Source organism: Bufo bufo, chromosome 1, assembly GCF_905171765.1.
Source record: "Bufo bufo chromosome 1, aBufBuf1.1, whole genome shotgun sequence".
In the NCBI taxonomy this organism is placed as follows: Eukaryota; Metazoa; Chordata; class Amphibia; order Anura; family Bufonidae; genus Bufo; species Bufo bufo.
Genome location: NC_053389.1, coordinates 81,022,838 through 81,040,993, shown reverse-complemented (window position 1 = coordinate 81,040,993; position 18,156 = coordinate 81,022,838). Strand labels below are relative to the sequence as shown.

The following is an 18,156-nucleotide window of genomic DNA, read 5'->3' as shown; positions in this document are numbered from 1 at the left end:
ACATCTCTATTCAACCAAATCTGCACTGTTTGAGCTGGTCAAGTTATTTGTAGTGACCGTAAAAGCAGACTTTTTGTTCTGGGTTGAAAAAGCATTCCCAAATTTGCCATTCTCAAAATAACTAGTTTCTGGTATTTGAGGCCTACTTGAAATCTATCCCAAAAAGAAAATCTTACATTGAAGGTATTGATAGTGTCATTCAGAAAAACCTAAGACACACGCTAGAGTGCTGATAGAAGTGTGATTCTGTGATTAAACCTATACCTGTCACACAGCGCAAAAAAAAACAGGTCTCACATCTCTATTCAACCAAATCTGCACTGTTTGAGCTGGTCAAGTTATTTGTAGTGACCGTAAAAGCAGACTTTTTGTTCTGGGTTGAAAAAGCATTCCCAAATTTGCCATTCTCAAAATTGTGGTGAACGGGAACAATGAGGAAAACATCTAATAAGGGACGCGGACGCGGACGTGGACATGGTCGTGCTGGGAGAGGACGTGGCCGTTCTGCCACAGCCACACGTCCTAGTGAACCAACTACCTCAGGTCCCAGTAGCCTTACAGCGATATTTGGTGGTGCCCAATGCCGTTCTAAGGATGGTAAGGCCTGAGCAGGTACAGGCATTAGTCAATTGGGTGGCCGACAGTGGATCCAGCACGTTCACATTATCTCCCACCCAGTCTTCTGCAGAAAGCGCACAGATGGCGCATGAAAACCAAGCCCATCGGTCTGTCACATCACCCCCATGCATATCAGGGAAACTGTCTGAGCTTCAAGTTATGCAGCAGTCTCTTATGCTGTTTGAAGACTCTGCTGCCAGGGTTTCCCAAGGGCATCCACCTAGCCCTTCCCCAGGGGTGGAAGAGATAGAATGCACTAACGCACAACCACTTATTTTTCCTGATGATGAGGACATGGGAATACCACCTCAGCACGTCTCTGATGATGACGAAACACAGGTGCCAACTGCTGCGTCTTTCTGCAGTGTGCAGACTGAACAGGAGGTCAGGGATCAAGACTGGGTGGAAGACGATGCAGGGGACGATGAGGTCCTATACCCCACATGGAATGAAGGTCGTGCCACTGACTTTCACAGTTCGGAGGAAGAGGCAGTGGTGAGACCGAGCCAACAGCGTAGCAAAAGAGGGAGCAGTGGGCAAAATCAGAACACCCGCCGCCAAGAGACTCCGCCTGCTACTGACCGCCGCTATCTGGGACCGAGCACCCCAAAGGCAGCTTCAAGGAGTTCCCTGGCATTGCACTTCTTCAAACAATGTGCTGACGACAAGACCCAGTGGTTTGCACGCTGTGCCATCAGAGCCTGAAGCGAGGCATTAACGTTCTGAACCTTAGCACAACCTGCATGACCAGGCACCTGCATGCAAAGCATGAACTGCAGTGGAGTAAACACCTTAAAAACAAGGAAGTCACTCAGGCTCCCCCTGCTACCTCTTCTGCTGCTGCCGCCTCGGCCTCTTCTGCTGCTGCTGCCGCCGCCTCGGCCTCTTCTGCTGCTGCTGCCGCCGCCTCAGCCTCTTCCTCTGCCTCTGGAGGAACGTTGGCACCTGCCGCCGAGCAAACATGGGATGTACCACCAACACCACCACCTGCGTCACCAAGCATCTCAACCATGTCACACGGCAGCGTTCAGCTCTCCATCTCACAAACATTTGAGAGAAAGCGTAAATTCCCACCTAGCCACCTGTAGTGTACGGGAGCTGTAATGCCCGTCACTACAGAAGGGTCACTTGTTGTGCTGTCGTTTTCCCCTTATTTATGGGGAGGTTGGTATGAGTCATCTTCATAATGTAATGCTATGTACTTCCCTGTTACTGTGAAATTTGCATGTGCAGGCCTGCTAGGGGTGTCATTCCAGCTCTAAGTCACTAGAGGGAGCTAGGGAGCCCTAGGTTATATAAGGCCCAGTCAGGGAAGGGAAAGTTTAGTTTAGTCCGTGTCTGAGAAAAGGCCAGGCCATGGGCCTGTGAGAGCAGAGCAGGCCTGGAGCCTGCAGACTAGGAGAGGGTATTGCAGTCCCTGTAACCGGGTTCCAGATCCAAGGAGAAGGTTCCCCTCCTGAGTCCATATTTGCAGAAGCAGGAACACCACGGTTAACCAGCCTGAGGACACTGAGAGCAGAGTCAAGTCTTGGAAAGCAAGAGGTACTAAAGACAGCAGAGGAGGTACTTGATATTTACAGACCCAAGGATATACGCCAGAGCTAGGGCATTGGGCCTTGGGGAATAGTTTCCATGTTCCAGGATCAGTCAGGAATAGAGTGCAAGCCGCCTGTACTGCAAGTCCTGTGTTTAACCCTCTGAGATCACCTTGCTACATATTGCCTGCATTAAATGTACCAAAACTAACTGTCTTCAAAGGAACTGCGTTTCCAACTATGTCCGTGTATGACAACCACTGGAGAACAAGTAAAGCATAAGTTCTGTTTTATTATTACGTGGTTCCTCAGTTATTCCTGCTATCAGCAAACGGTGTGCCACCGTCCAATTGGCACTGGCGTCACGTACTTCAAAGGGACCTTGCCCCCCAGGCACATAAAACACCTGCAACATCCAGGGCACCTCACCCAACATCAGGCCTTGTCCCTAAATACAGAGTGTGCCCCAGAGACTTTTGTGCCAGCCTCTCCTTCACTGCTGTATGCCTGCCCAGGGTTTCCATACATAACGGTGAGTAACCCTCGCTTGCCATTGACCGTGACCTCACATTCGCAATACCCTGCAGGTCTGGCGTACCGCACACCCTCGATCCCTGGCCCTGAATGCCAGCATTTCTAAACTACTGGCCTATGAAATGCTGTCATTTAGGCTGGTGGACACACACAGCTTCAAACAGCTCATGTCACTTGCTGTCCCACAGTATGTTGTTCCCAGCTGCCACTACTTCTCCAAGAGAGCCGTGCCTTCCCTGCACAAACAAGTGTCCGATAAAATCAAGTGTGCACTGCGCAACGCCATCTGTGGCAAGGTCCACCTAACCACAGATACGTGGACCAGTAAGCACGGCCAGGGACGCTATATCTCCCTAACTGCACACTGGGTAAATGTAGTGGCGGCTGGGCCCCAGGCGGAGAGCTGTTTGGCGCACGTCCTTCCGCCGCCAAGGATCGCAGGGCAACATTCTTTGCCTCCTGTCTCCTCCTCCTCCTACTCAGCTTCCTCCTACTCTTCTTCCACCTGCTCATCCAGTCAGCCACACACCTTCACCACCAACTTCAGCACAGCACGGAGTAAACGTCAGCAGGCCATTCTGAAACTCATATGTTTGGGGGACAGGCCCCACACCGCACAGGAGTTGTGGCGGGGTATAGAACAACAGACCGACGAGTGGTTGCTGCCGGTGAGCCTCAAGCCCGGCCTGGTGGTGTGCGATAATGGGCGAAATCTCGTTGCAGCTCTTGGCCTACCTGGATTGACGCACATCCCTTGCCTGGCGCATGTGCTGAATTTGGTGGTGCAGAAGTTCATTCGCAACTACCCCGACATGTCAGAGCTGCTGCATAAAGTGCGGGCCGTCTGTTCGCGCTTCCGGCGTTCACACCCTGCCGCTGCTTGCCTGTCTGCGCTACAGCGTAACTTCGGCCTTCCCGCTCACCGCCTCATATGCGACGTACCCACCAGGTGGAACTCCACCTTGCATATGCTGGACAGACTGTGCGAGCAGCAGCAGGCCATAGTGGAGTTTCAGCTGCAGCACGCACGGGTCAGTCGCACTGCGGATCAGACACACTTCACCACCAATGACTGGGCCTCCATGCGAGACCTGTGTGCCCTGTTGCGTTGTTTCGAGTACTCCACCAACATGGCCAGTGGCGATGACGCCGTTATCAGCGTTACAATACCACTTCTATGTCTCCTTGAGAAAACACTTAGGGCGATGATGGAAGAGGAGGTGGCCCAGGAGGAAGAGGAGGAAGAGGGGTCATTTTTAGCAATTTCAGGCCAGTCTCTTCGATGTGACTCAGAGGGAGGTTTTTTGCAACAGCAGAGGCCAGGTACAAATGTGGCCAGACAGGGCCCACTACTGGAGGACGAGGAGGACGAGGATGAGGAGGAGGTGGAGGAGGATGAGGATGAAGCATGTTCACAGCGGGGTGGCACCCAAAGCAGCTCGGGCCCATCACTGGTGCGTGGCTGGGGGGAAACTCAGGACGATGACGATACGCCTCCCACAGAGGACAGCTTGTCCTTACCTCTGGGCAGCCTGGCACACATGAGTGACTACATGCTGCAGTGCCTGCGCAACGACAGCAGAGTTGCCCACATTTTAACGTGTGCGGACTACTGGGTTGCCACCCTGCTGGATCCCCGGTATAAAGACAATGTGCCCGCCTTACTTCCTACACTGGAGCGTGATAGGAAGATGCGCGAGTACAAGCGCACGTTGGTAGACGCGCTACTGAGAGCATTCCCAAATGTCACAGGGGAACCAGTGGAAGCCCAAGGCGAAGGCAGAGGAGGAGCAAGAGGTCGCCAACGCAGCTGTGTCACGCCCAGCTCCTCTGAGGGCAGGGTTAGCATGGCAGAGATGTGGAAAAGTTTTGTCAACACGCCACAGCTAAGTGCACCACCACCTGATACGGAACGTGTTAGCAGGAGGCAACATTTCACTAACATGGTGGAACAGTACCTGTGCACACCCCTCCACGTACTGACTGATGGTTCGGCCCCATTCAACTTCTGGGTCTCCAAATTGTCCACGTGGCCAGAGCTAGCCTTTTATGCCTTGGAGGTGCTGGCCTGCCCGGCGGCCAGCGTTTTGTCTGAACGTGTATTCAGCACGGCAGGGGGCGTCATTACAGACAAACGCAGCCGCCTGTCTACAGCCAATGTGGACAAGCTGACGTTCATAAAAATGAACCAGGCATGGATCCCACAGGACCTGTCCATCCCTTGTGCAGATTAGATATTAACTACCTCCCCTTAACAATATATTATTCTACTCCAGGGCACTTCCTCATTCAATACTATTTTTAATTTAATTTTACCATTATATTGCGGGGCAACCCAAAGTTGAATGAACCTCTCCTCTGTCTGGGTGCCGGGGCCTAAATGTGTGACAGTGGCCTGTTCCAGTGGTGGGTGACGTGAAGCCTGATTCTCTGCTATGACATGAATACAGATTCTGCGCTGACATAAGGCCAGATTCTCTGTTACGGGACCTCTCTCCTCTGTCTGGGTGCCGGGGTCTAAATGTGTGACAGTGGCCTGTTCCAGTGGTGGGTGACATGAAGCCTGATTCTCTGCTAGAAATACAGATTCTGCGCTGACATAAGGCCAGATTCTCTGTTACGGGACCTCTCTCCTCTGTCTGGGTGCCGGGGTCTAAATGTGTGACAGTGGCCTGTTCCAGTGGTGGGTGACGTGAAGCCTGATTCTCTGCTATGACATGAATACAGATTCTGCGCTGACATAAGGCCAGATTCTCTGTTACGGGACCTCTCTCCTCTGCCTGGGTGCCTGGGCCTAAATGTGTGACAGTGGCCTGTTCCAGTGGTGGGTGACGTGAAGCCTGATTCTCTGCTATGACATGAATACAGATTCTGCGCTGACATAAGGCCAGATTCTCTGTTACGGGACCTCTCTCCTCTGCCTGGGTGCCTGGGCCAAAATGTGTGACAGTGGCCTGTTCCAGTGGTGGGTGACGTGAAGCCTGATTCTCTGCTATGACATGAAGACAGATTCTGCGCTGACATAAGGCCAGATTCTCTGTTACGGGACCGCTCTCCTCTGTCTGGGTGCCGGGGCCTAAATGTGTGACAGTGGCCTGTTCCAGTGGTGGGTGACGTGAAGCCTGATTCTCTGCTATGACATGAAGACAGATTCTGCGCTGACATAAGGCCAGATTCTCTGTTACGGGACCGCTCTCCTCTGTCTGGGTGCCGGGGCCTAAATGTGTGACAGTGGCCTGTTCCAGTGGTGGGTGACGTGAAGCCTGATTCTCTGCTATGACATGAAGACTGATTCTGCGCTGACATAAGGCCAGATTCTCTGTTACGGGACCGCTCTCCTCTGTCTGGGTGCCGGGGCCTAAATGTGTGACAGTGGCCTGTTCCAGTGGTGGGTGACGTGAAGCCTGATTCTCTGCTATGACATGAAGACTGATTCTGCGCTGACATAAGGCCAGATTCTCTGTTACGGGACCGCTCTCCTCTGTCTGGGTGCCGGGGCCTAAATGTGTGACAGTGGCCTGTTCCAGTGGTGGGTGACGTGAAGCCTGATTCTCTGCTATGACATGAAGACTGATTCTGCGCTGACATGAAGCCAGATTCTCTGCTATGGCATGAAGAGACTGATTCTCTGCTGACATGAAGCCAGATTCTTTGCTATAGCATGAAGAGACTGATTCTCTGCTGATGTGAAGCCAGATTCTCTGCTATGGGACCTCTGTCCAATTGATATTGGTTCATTTTTATTTTTTTTATTTTTATTTTAATTCATTTCCCTATCCACATTTGTTTGCAGGGGATTTACCTACATGTTGCTGCATTTTGCAGCCCTCTAGCTCTTTCCTGGGCTGTTTTACAGCCTTTTTAGTGCCCAAAAGTTCGGGTCCCCATTGACTTCAATGGGGTTCGGGTTTGGGACGAAGTTCGGATTGGGTTCAGATCCCGAACCCGAACATTTCCGGGAAGTTCGGCCGAACTTCTCGAACCCGAACATCCAGGTGTTCGCTCAACTCTAATTATTAATATATTCTCAAATACCTTTCATTAGTTATAGTGGCTCGTTTTGTCTGTGGAGCAATTATCAGGGGAAATAAAATGGCCGCAGTCCTATTAGTACAAAGAAAACCTGCCCTTATCACGGTTCTTCACTACTGACGTCACCGCCTCCTGCAAGAGGAAAATTGCTGAGCTGTCTTCTTTCCCAACGCAAGCACGCTAGGTTAAATTTAATTGACTGACTCATGCACTGCGCAATATAAGCACTGTGCATGAATTGCAGCTTAGCGATCAGCCTCTGTGCTGTTGGTATGCTGTGTATGTCACTGGGGAGGCACTGTGGATGGAACTTGGGGGCACTTTAGATAGAACTTGGGGGGGCACTTTAGATGGCACTTGGGGACACTGTGAATATCACTGGGGCACTGTGGGGGGTACATGATGGCACTGTGGATGGCAATTGGAAGGCATTGTGGATGGCAATTGGGGGGCACTGTATCTGGCACTTGAGGGCACTGTGGATAGGACTTGAGGGCAATATGCCTGGAACTTGGAGGTCACAGTGTCTGGAAATTAAGTGGCACTTGGAGGCACTAGATTGGAACTTGACAGCACTGTGTCTGGCACTTGGGGGACACTGTGAATGGCATTTGGGGGGCACTGGATAGCATTTGGGGGGCACTGGATAACACTTGGGGTGCACTGTGTCTGGCATTTGGGGGGCACTGTGGATTTCACATGGGGCAATTTACATGGGAGCATTGTGGGTGGCACTTGGGGGCACTGTGTCAGGCACTTGGGGGACACTGAGTGGCATTTGGGGAGCACTGTATAGCACATGGGGGCACTATGGATGGCACTTGGGGGTACTGTGGTTGGTACTTGGGGCACTGTGGATGTCATTTGGGGAGCACTATGGACTTCACTGTTATGGGGATGCTGTTGAGGTCACTATTTTGGGGACACTGTGGAGGTCACTGGGGGGATACTGTGGTTGTCAGTGTTATGGGGAGCACTGTGAATGTCACTGTTATGGTAGTCCTGTCAATGTCACTGTTATGGTGGTCCTGTCAATGTCACTGTTATGGTGGTCCTGTCAATATCACTGTTATGGGGGCCCTGTGGATGTCACTATATGGGTGCCCTGTGGATGTCACTGTTATGGGGGCCATGTGGATGTCACTGTTATTAGGGCTTAGTATGAGTGACCATGTTCGGCCCAGGAATTTAATGTTCCAGTCCATGTGTCAGCGACATTTTCCAGGCCGACTGCGGCGTCCCTGACCTGCATTGACTGTATGGTAATAATGCAGGGAAGGAGTTACTCCCGCTATAGCTCCGGGGAGTAGGTCTTTATCTGACTGCAGGGAAGTTGTTATGTACTCACCTCATCATGTGTACACACCCCACCATCAGATAGAGAATGGCTGTGATACATTACTGTGATACAATCAGCTCTAGTCAGGAGAGTGTGGTCGGCCTGGGAGATGCACCCTGCACATGGACCATGTTCCCACGGCTGATCATGGTCATATCACCAGTGTATCACACAGGGGCGAACACAAACAGCAGAATGTGCAAAGAATGTGCCTGCAACCTAACCTATTCTGTACTAACATTACTTAGAGCAAAACAAAACATACAGGGTAAGGCTACTTTCTAACCTACGACACTACGCTCCGGACACCTGATCCGGCTGAAAATGCAAGGAATCGGCCGGACACAAACTGCAGCATACGGTTCCGCTGATTCTCTGCATTTTTGCCAGATTGTGGCCGGATCTCTGCCATACCCCATTATAGTCAATGGGGCCGGCGGGCATTCTCTCGGCATCCAGCAATGCCGGATCCAGTGAATTCCAGCAGGCTGTTCTCTGCTGGAACAGACTGTCAGACTAGTATAAAATAGTAATAAAATCCCACTGTGTCCCAGAAGTAATAATGCTCCCATAGTGCTCATACTAGTAATCATGTTCCTCATAGTCCCTCAACTGTAATAAAGCCCACCATAATGCCCCCGGTAGTAATAATTCTCTTTATAATGTGTTACAGTAAAAATAAAAAGTGCCCTGTTGTGTGGCAGTATAAAAAATACCTCCTCTTAGTGCCCCCTGTAGAGCCAATGTCCCCATAGTGCCCTCATAATGTGTGCCAATGCCCCTTACTGTGTGCCCAAAAAACCTCTTAGTGCCCCCAGTTGAGACAAGGTCCCCATAGTGCCCTATAATTTGCGCCAGTATAAAATACTCCTATATCGTGCCCCAATAGTGCGCCTCCCCTTATCCCCATGGTGCCTGACAATTTGCCTGAATAAAATGCCCCCATAATGTGTGGCAGTATAATTTCCCTATATAATGACCCCAATAGTGCTCCTCTCCTCCCTTCTCCATAGTGCCCCCCATGTGTGCCAGTATATAAGATAGGGTCCCCAGTAGATGCCCCCATAGTGCTCCCCCCTTCTCCATAGTGCCCCCATGTGTGCTAGTATATATGATAGGGCCCTCAAAGTGCTCCTCCCCTCCATTGTGCCCCCCATGTCTGCCAGTATATAAGATAGGGCCCCAGAAGATGCCCCCATAGTGCTCCTTTCCCCCCTTCTCCATAGTACCCCCCATGTGTGCCAGTATATAAGATAGGGTCCCCATAGTGCTCCTCCCTCTCCATAGTGCCCCCCCATGTGTTCCAGTATATAAGATAGGGCCCCCATATTGCTCCCCCCGCCATAGTGCCCCCCATGTGTGCCAGTATACAAGATAGGGCCCCCATAGTGCTCCTCCCCCTCCATAGTGCCCCCCATGTCTGCCAGTTTATAAAACAGTTATTTTGCATATTACAGTATATAAAATAAGCAGCCCCCCATATGTCAATTGCTCAGGCCCCCCCCCATATGTCACTTGCTCAGATAGGCCCCCATATCTGTTGCTCAGGACCCCCCCCCTATCAGATGCCCATTCACATCCCCATATTAGTTGCTCAGACCCCCCCCCCCCATATGCCAGTTGCCCAGGACCCCCCCAGATCAGTTATTCAGGAGGAACCCCCCAAATTTCAGTTGTTTATTTATTCAGCCCCCCCCCCCCCCCATATCTCAGTTGCACCCCATTTCGATGTGACACACCCCCAGGGCACCAACAGACCTCAGATCAGACTAAAAATAAATAATTAAAACTTACCTCTCCTGCTCCCCAGCTCTCCGTGTCCTGATGTGAGTGCCTGCCCTGCCGGTCTCCAACAGCCAGCGCTGCAGAGTCACATGACCTGACTGCGTACAGCACCAGGTCATAGTGCGCGCTGTACACAGTCAGGCTGGAGGGGTAAGTAATCGCCGATCTCTTGCATACTAGTGAGCGCTTCCAGAAGCGCTCACTAGTATGAATGGGCTCCCTTCACACGCCAGGCCCCTGTGCAGCTGCACCGGCTTATGTCCGCCCCTGGTATCACACATAACAGGCCAAGATAAACACTTCAGCAGACAGGACCAAAATAGAATGTATTAGGCCTCATGCACATGACCATATCCGTTTTGCGGTCTGCAAGTTGTGGATCTACTAAATAAGGATACTGACCATAGAAACATAGAATGTGTCGGCAGATAAGAACCATTTGGCCCATCTAGTCTGCCCAATATACTGAGTACTATGGATAGCCCCTGGCCCTATCTTATATGAAGGATGGCCTTATGCCTATCCCATGCATGCTTAAACTCCTTCTCTGTATTTGCAGCTACCACTTCTGCAGGAAGGCTATTCCATGCATCCACTACTCTCTCAGTAAAGTAATACTTCCTGATATTACTTTTAAACCTTTGCCCCTCTAATTTAAAACTATGTCCTCTTGTAGCAGTTTTTCTTCTTTTAAATATTCTCTCCTCTTTTACCTTGTTGATTCCCCTTATGTATTTAAAAGTTTCTATCATATCCCCTCTGTCTCGTCTTTCTTCCAAGCTATACATGTTAAGGTCCTTTAATCTTTCCTGGTAAGTTTTGTCCTGCAATCCATGTACCAGTTTAGTAGCTCTTCTCTGAACTCTCTCCAAAGTATCAATATCCTTCTGGAGATATGGTCTCCAGTACTGAGCACAATGCTCCAAATGAGGTCTCACTAGTGCTCTGTAGAGCGGCATGAGCACCTCCCTCTTTCTACTGGTAATTCCTCTCCCTATACACCCAAGCATTCTGCTAGCATTTCCTGCTGCTCTATGACATTGTCTGCCTACCTTTAAGTCTTCTGAAATAATGACCCCTAAATCCCTTTCCTCAGATACTGAGGTTAGGACTGTATCACTGATTTTATATTCTGCTCTTGGGTTTTTATGCCCCAGGTGCATTATCTTGCACTTATCAACATTAAATTTTAGTTGCAAGGTTGACCGTGTGCGATCTGCATTTTTTGCAAAGCCGTTAATTTCTATGGGTTCGAGGTCTGCATTTTGAGGACCAGAATAGGACATGTTCTATCCTTTCTGGAACTCCCATACGGATATAGAAAGCACACTGATGTAGTCAATGTGTTTTCCACATCCATATGTCAGTTCCCGAAAAGATAGAACATGTCCCAGTCTGATCTTTAAAAATGCAGACCTTGTACTCCTAAAAGTCAATGGGTCAGCAAAAAAATGCAGATCGCACACAGACAGTATTATGCTGTTGGTAGATGTAGATGGGAATTTATATAGTTTAATCTTTGAAACATTTCCTATGGATATTTCAATGGTTAGTTATATACTGCCATCTAGTGGCCTTTTATTGGTAATGCACTTGTTTTTCCATGTTCCCTTCCCTGAGATCTATGACACATTTCCTTTGCATGTAATGCTCCAACCTTTTTATGGAGTACTGCACTTCCTGTATCATGGATGTAGCTACTGTAACATCCCAGAGTTATGTTACTAAACTCTTTTTTCCCGCTACTATTTACTACTGTTAGTATTATGTGCCTTGTCATCTAATGTGATTTTACATAATATTCCTCACAAATGTGCATTTTCTAAGACTGTTACATGTATTTGCTGTAATTTCCATGTACACCAGCAGGTGGCAGCAATGTGTTACCAGGGTCTTTAGTAACAGTTTAGCATATCTAGACTGGAATAGTACATTCCAGTTTAGCTCCCCCCTCTTTGAGCAGAGTGGGCTCGCCCATGTCCTGCCTCATGGCGAGGAAAGGAAGTTAATGTTAGTGTGCCAGCCACCCCGGCTAGGGGAAGGCTGTGCTGGTAGGAGCTCCCAGAAATAGGGATCCCAAGCCAGGATCTTGTCTCGGTTGATACCCAAGAATTTCATTCCCAGCCTGAGCCTGCAGCCTCAACTGGTGACAAGCAAGCAGCCTCCAGATCATCAGAACTATTCCCTGTGAGCATAACTGTGAGTACCATCCAGAGACCAGGAGAAGTCAAATTCCTCCTCAGCTAGTCAGTCCCATACCAAGCAGAAGATCGACAGAGCAGAAGACAGATTCCAGCCATATTCTCCATGCACATGATAGGAGCAGAAGAGATATTGATCCCTGCCATACATTGCCAATACCTGCTGGGACCCAAAGGCTATTGCTGTACCTCATATGGATTAATGCTGCCTCCAGTAAAGACAAGTTGAATTATATTTTAAGTCTGTATCTCATTCATTGCTACCAAAACCCTCAATTACTCCTACTAGCAACACACTCATTTATTGCAAGTGAGCCAGGATCCAGGAGTCCAGCCGTACCAAGGTAGGAGACACCGTTGACACTATACCTACTGCTACACAGAGACATTATACCACTCTGGCATTCCTCACCTGGTACGTGAGTTGCAACATCTTAAAGGGCCCTGTGTTAGTACCCTGCGCACGCTGCAATTGGCGTCACGAACAAAAACTATAGACTTATATACCCATATCCGGACCCACTGCATAATTTGGCGTCCGTGTAACCGTACCACGGTCCTGCTCATTGCACTAACAGACCACATGTAACAGGGACACATGTATTCTGCATGGTATGCTAAAGAAAGTATCATCTTTTGACCACATAATACTGAGCTCCATTCATTCTGCTGTATCCTGTTTTCTGATGTACAGAATAAAGCAACTTTGTGGATGAACACTGTATTGGTGAGTTCAGCTATCTGATGAGGATTGTCCGTAGTGATTATATCTGTTTATACAGGCCAGGCATAGAGGTCTCACAAGGGATAGATCGCTATCACAACAATCGGAGTCAGAATAAGTATCTTTATTTAGTGGATCTACAACTTGCAGACATGGGTGTAGGAACCCCCAAAAATCTGGGGGGGACAGATTTTTGCTCGCCGGGTATACACTGCGTGCAGAATTATTAGGCAAATGAGTATTTTGATCACATCATCCTCTTTATGCATGTTGTCTTACACCAAGCTGTATAGGCTCGAAAGCCTACTACCAATTAAGCATATTAGGTGATGTGCATCTCTGTAATGAGAAGGGGTGTGGTCTAATGACATCAACACCCTATATTAGGTGTGCATAATTATTAGGCAACTTCCTTTTCTTTGGCAAAATGGGTCAAAAGAAGGACTTGACAGGCTCAGAAAAGTCAAAAATAGTGAGATATCTTGCAGAGGGATGCAGCACTCTTAAAATTGCAAAGCTTCTGAAGCGTGATCATCGAACAATCAAGCGTTTCATTCAAAATAGTCAACAGGGTCGCAAGAAGCGTGTGGAAAAACCAAGGCGCAAAATAACTGCCCATGAACTGAGAAAAGTCAAGCGTCCAGCTGCCAAGATGCCACTTGCCACCAGTTTGGCCATATTTCAGAGCTGCAACATCACTGGAGTGCCCAAAAGCACAAGGTGTGCAATACTCAGAGACATGGCCAAGGTAAGAAAGGCTGAAAGACGACCACCACTGAACAAGACACACAAGCTGAAACGTCAAGACTGATTTTTCTAAGGTTTTATGGACTGATGAAATGAGAGTGAGTCTTGATGGGCCAGATGGATGGGCCCGTGGCTGTATTGGTAAAGGGCAGAGAGCTCCAGTCCGACTCAGACGCCAGCAAGGTGGAGGTGGAGTACTGGTTTGGGCTGGTATCATCAAAGATGAGCTTGTGGGGCCTTTTCGGGTTGAGGATGGAGTCAAGCTCAACTCCCAGTCCTACTGCCAGTTTCTGGAAGACACCTTCTTCAAGCAGTGGTACAGGAAGAAGTCTGCATCCTTCAAGAAAAACATGATTTTCATGCAGGACAATGCTCCATCACACGCGTCCAAGTACTCCACAGCGTGGCTGCCAAGAAAGGGTATAAAAGAAGAAAATCTAATGACATGGCCTCCTTGTTCACCTGATCTGAACCCCATTGAGAACCTGTGGTCCATCATCAAATGTGAGATTTACAAGGAGGGAAAACAGTACACCTCTCTGAACAGTGTCTGGGAGGCTGTGGTTGCTGCTGCACGCAATGTTGATGGTGAACAGATCAAAACACTGACAGAATCCATGGATGTCAGGCTTTTGAGTGTCCTTGCAAAGAAAGGTGGCTATATTGGTCACTGATTTGTTTTTGTTTTGTTTTTGAATGTCAGAAATGTATATTTGTGAATGTTGAGATGTTATATTGGTTTCACTGGTAAAAATAAATAATTGAAATGGGTATATATTTGTTTTTTGTTAAGTTGCCTAATATTTATGCACAGTAATAGTCACCTGCACACACAGATATCCCCCTAAAATAGCTAAAACTAAAAACAAACTAAAAACTACTTCCAAAAATATTCAGCTTTGATATTAATGAGTTTTTTGGGTTCATTGAGAACATGGTTGTTGTTCAATAATAAAATTAATCCTCAAAAATACAACTTGCCTAATAATTCTGCACTCCCTGTATTCTTATTCAGTAAACTGCGAGTTGTTTATATCGTTAAATTTTAAGTGTGTGTGTGTGTGTGAACTCCCCCCCCCCCCCCACACACACACACACACTTACAGTTCTGAAGACTCAGGGGTGCTGGCTGGCTTGGCCTCAGGGGTGCTGGCTGGCTTGGCCAGGCAGAAGGAGTGTGGGAGACTGTGAGGCCTTTTTCTCCAAGCTGCTCCGGATCAGTGCTCTGGGCAGCTCGGCTCCGGGCTGGAAGTGGGCACAATAAGAGAAAAATAATTTTCATTACACCTCAGGTCAGACCACCAATCAGACCCCCATGTTAATCAGACCTCAGCTAACAGCCCCAATAAGATCCCCAATGTTAATAAGACCTCAGATCACACCTCAGCTCAGACCCCAATATAAATGACCCCCAATCAGACCTCAGATAAGAGCCCCAGTGCCTCTCATCAGCCCCCCAGTGCCTCTCATCAGCCAGTAATAACAGCCCCCCCAATCATGTGCCAGTAATAACAGCCCCCCAATCATGTGCCAGTAATAACAGCCCCCCCAAATCATGTGCCAGTAATAACAGCCCCCCAATCATGTGCCAGTAATAACAGCCCCCCCAATCATGTGCCAGTACTAGCCCCCCCAATTATGTGCCAGTACTAGCCCCCCCAATCATGTGCCAGTAATAGCCCCCCAATCATGTGCCAGTAATAGCCCCCAGTAATAGCCCCCTCAATCATGTGCCAGTAATAGCCCCCCAATCATGTGCCAGTAATAGCCCCCCCAATCATGTGCCAGTAATAGCCCCCCCAATCAAGTGCCAGTAATAGCCCCCCCAATCAAGTGGCAGTAATAGCTCCCCCAATCAAATGGCAGTAATAGCCCCCCAATCAAGTGCCAGTAATAGCCCCCCCAATAATGTGCCAGTAAAACAAAGTATTTTATATATAAAAAAAACAATAATTAACACTTATACTTACCTCTTTAGAGCGATGCGATGCAGGCCTCTTCCGGCCTGTCACTGTGTCCCGACTCCAGCGCTGTACGGCTCAGGCGGATCGCGGCCCCCTTCCGGCCTCTGATAGGCTGCCGGCCTAGTAGTGCCGGCAGCCTATCAGAGGAACAGGAAAGGGACACACCTCCCTGCCCTGCTCCTCCGCAGTCTTCTGTTTGTATCGCTGTCCTGAGGACGGCGATACAAACAGATCACTATGGAGATGAGCACTTCGCTTCCACAATGGAAGCGCTCACAGTGCTCCAGACTAAAAAAAATACCTAGTAGACATTGGCTCCTGAACTGAAAAATTTAGGAGCCAAATCAAATTTTTAGTCGCCAAATCGAAACCGAATCAAAATTTTGGTATCGTGACAACGCTACGCCAATCAGATCGGCGTAGGGTTGTTTTGATACCAAAATTTTGATTCGCTTTCGTCACCATAAAAAAGTATTGCGATACTCAATACCGCACAAAAAAAAACACCAAAAAAAGCCGCGTGCATTTCGCATTTTATGAAACATTCGGCCCATAATAGAACAGTCCTATCCTATTTTTTGGGGTGACAAGGTGACTAAAAAATGGCGAATGCTCACCGCATAGGAGATATTTTTTAATAATTTAATAGTTTGGACAGCGCTATGTAATATGTTTATTTATTGTTTATATATTTTATATGTAAAATTGGGAAAGGGGGGATTTAAACTTAATATTTTAGGGTACTTTCATACTAGCGTTTTTCTTTTCTGGCATAGAGTTCCGTCCTAGGGGCTCTATACCAGAAAAGAACTGATCAGGCATATCCCCATGCATTCTGAATGGAGAGCAATCCGTTCAGGATGCATCAGGATGTCTTCATTTCAGTTATTTTGACTGATCAGGCAAAAGATAAAACCTTAGCATGTTACGGTTTTATCTCCGGCGAAAAAAAACTGAAGATTTGCCTGAATGCATGCACCCACACTAAATCCGGACCCATTCACTTCTATGGGGCTGTGCACATGAGAGGTGATTTTCACGCATCACTTGTGCATTGCGTGAAAATCGCAGCATGCTCTATGTTGTGCGTTTTTCACGCAACGCAGGCCCCATAGAAGTTAATGTGGCTACGTGAAAATCGAAAGCAAGTGCGGATGCGGTGCGATTTTCACGCATGGTTGCTAGGATGAAAGTCTATTCACTGTATTATTTTCCCTTATAACATGGTTATAAGGGAAAATAATAGCACTCTTTAATACAGAAGGCTTGGTAGAAGGTCAATATAATAAAAATTGGTGGCGCAGTGCGCCCCCCCAATATAATAAACATTGGTGGCGCAGTGCGCCCCCCCAACACCCCAGTATGATAAACATTGGTGGCGCAGTGCGCCCCCCCAACACCCCAGTATAATAAACATTGGTGGCGCAGTGGGCCCCCCCAATATAATAAACATTGGTGGCGCAGTGCGCCCCCCCCAACACCCCAGTATAATAAACATTGGTGGCGCAGTGCCCCCCCCAATATGATAAACATTGGCGGTGCAGTGCGCCCCCCCAACACCCCAGTATAATAAACATTGGTGGCGCAGTGCGCCCCACCAATATAATAAACATTGGCACAGTGCGCCCCCCAATATAATAAACATTGGCACAGTGCGCCCCCCCAATATAATAAACATTGGTGGTGCAGTGCGCCCCCCCAACACCCCAGTACAATAAACATTGGTGGCGCAGTGCGCCCCCCCCAATATAATAAACATTGGTGGCGCAATATAATAAACATTGGTGGCGCAGTGGGCAGTGCCAATGAGGGTTAAAAAATAAAAAAATAATTAACTCACCTCCTCCAATTGATCGTCTCCTGTTCTTTCTTCAGGACCTGTCAAAGGACCTGTGGTGACATCACTGTGCTCATCACATGATACATCACATGATCCATCACCATGGTAATGGACCATGTGATGAGCTCAGTGACGTCACCACAGGTTCTAAAGAAAGAACAGGAGACCGGCAGCTACGCGATCAACTGGAGGAGGTGAGTTAATTTTTTAAATTATTTTTTATCCCTCATTGGCACTTCCCACTGAGCCACAAAGGTTTCTTATACTGGAGTGTTGGTGGGGGGAGGGGCGCACTGTGCCACCAACGTTTCTTATACAAATACAGGAGGCGGGTGCCGGAATCAAATAGCCGACACCCGACCTTTGTGACAGGGAGCTGCGATCAGCGGCAGTTAACCCCTCAGGTACCGCACCTGAAGGGTTAACTCAACTGCAGCTGATCGCAGCTCCCTGTCTCAAAGGTCGGGTGTCGGCTATTTGATTCCGGCACCCGCCTCCTGTATTTGTATAAGAAACGTTGGTGGCACAGTGCGCCCTGTATTTGTATTACAGGTCAGTTATCTTCATTGGTGGCGCAGTGGCCACAGCCCCTCCCCTCCTCCTCCCGTCTCTCTTCTTATTGGCAGTGGCGGGGGCAGCAGCACAGGGGGGAGTGAAAGACTTCTCCACTGCGCTGCTGAATAGAACATCGGCGGCGGGGCAGAGAACTATCATCTCCAGCCCTGGCTCATCTCAGTGCCTGCCCCGCCGCCGCACACATTGCCCCGCTGCCGCTGGGGGGGATTTGATCATACCTGTCCCCCCCGTCCCCCCCGCTTCCTACGCCCATGCTTGCAG

General features: G+C 48.7%; 1 long non-coding RNA gene across 1 annotated transcript; it reads left to right on the top strand.

Annotated features, from left to right (window-relative positions):
* The first annotated feature begins 1,952 nt into the window (after positions 1-1,952).
* On the top strand, positions 1,953-16,338 carry LOC120996811. The gene is made up of 3 exons (XR_005777916.1): positions 1,953-2,078; positions 9,698-9,701; positions 16,327-16,338. It is a non-coding gene; the product is annotated as an uncharacterized LOC120996811 (long non-coding RNA).
* Positions 16,339-18,156: the final 1,818 nt, after the last annotated feature.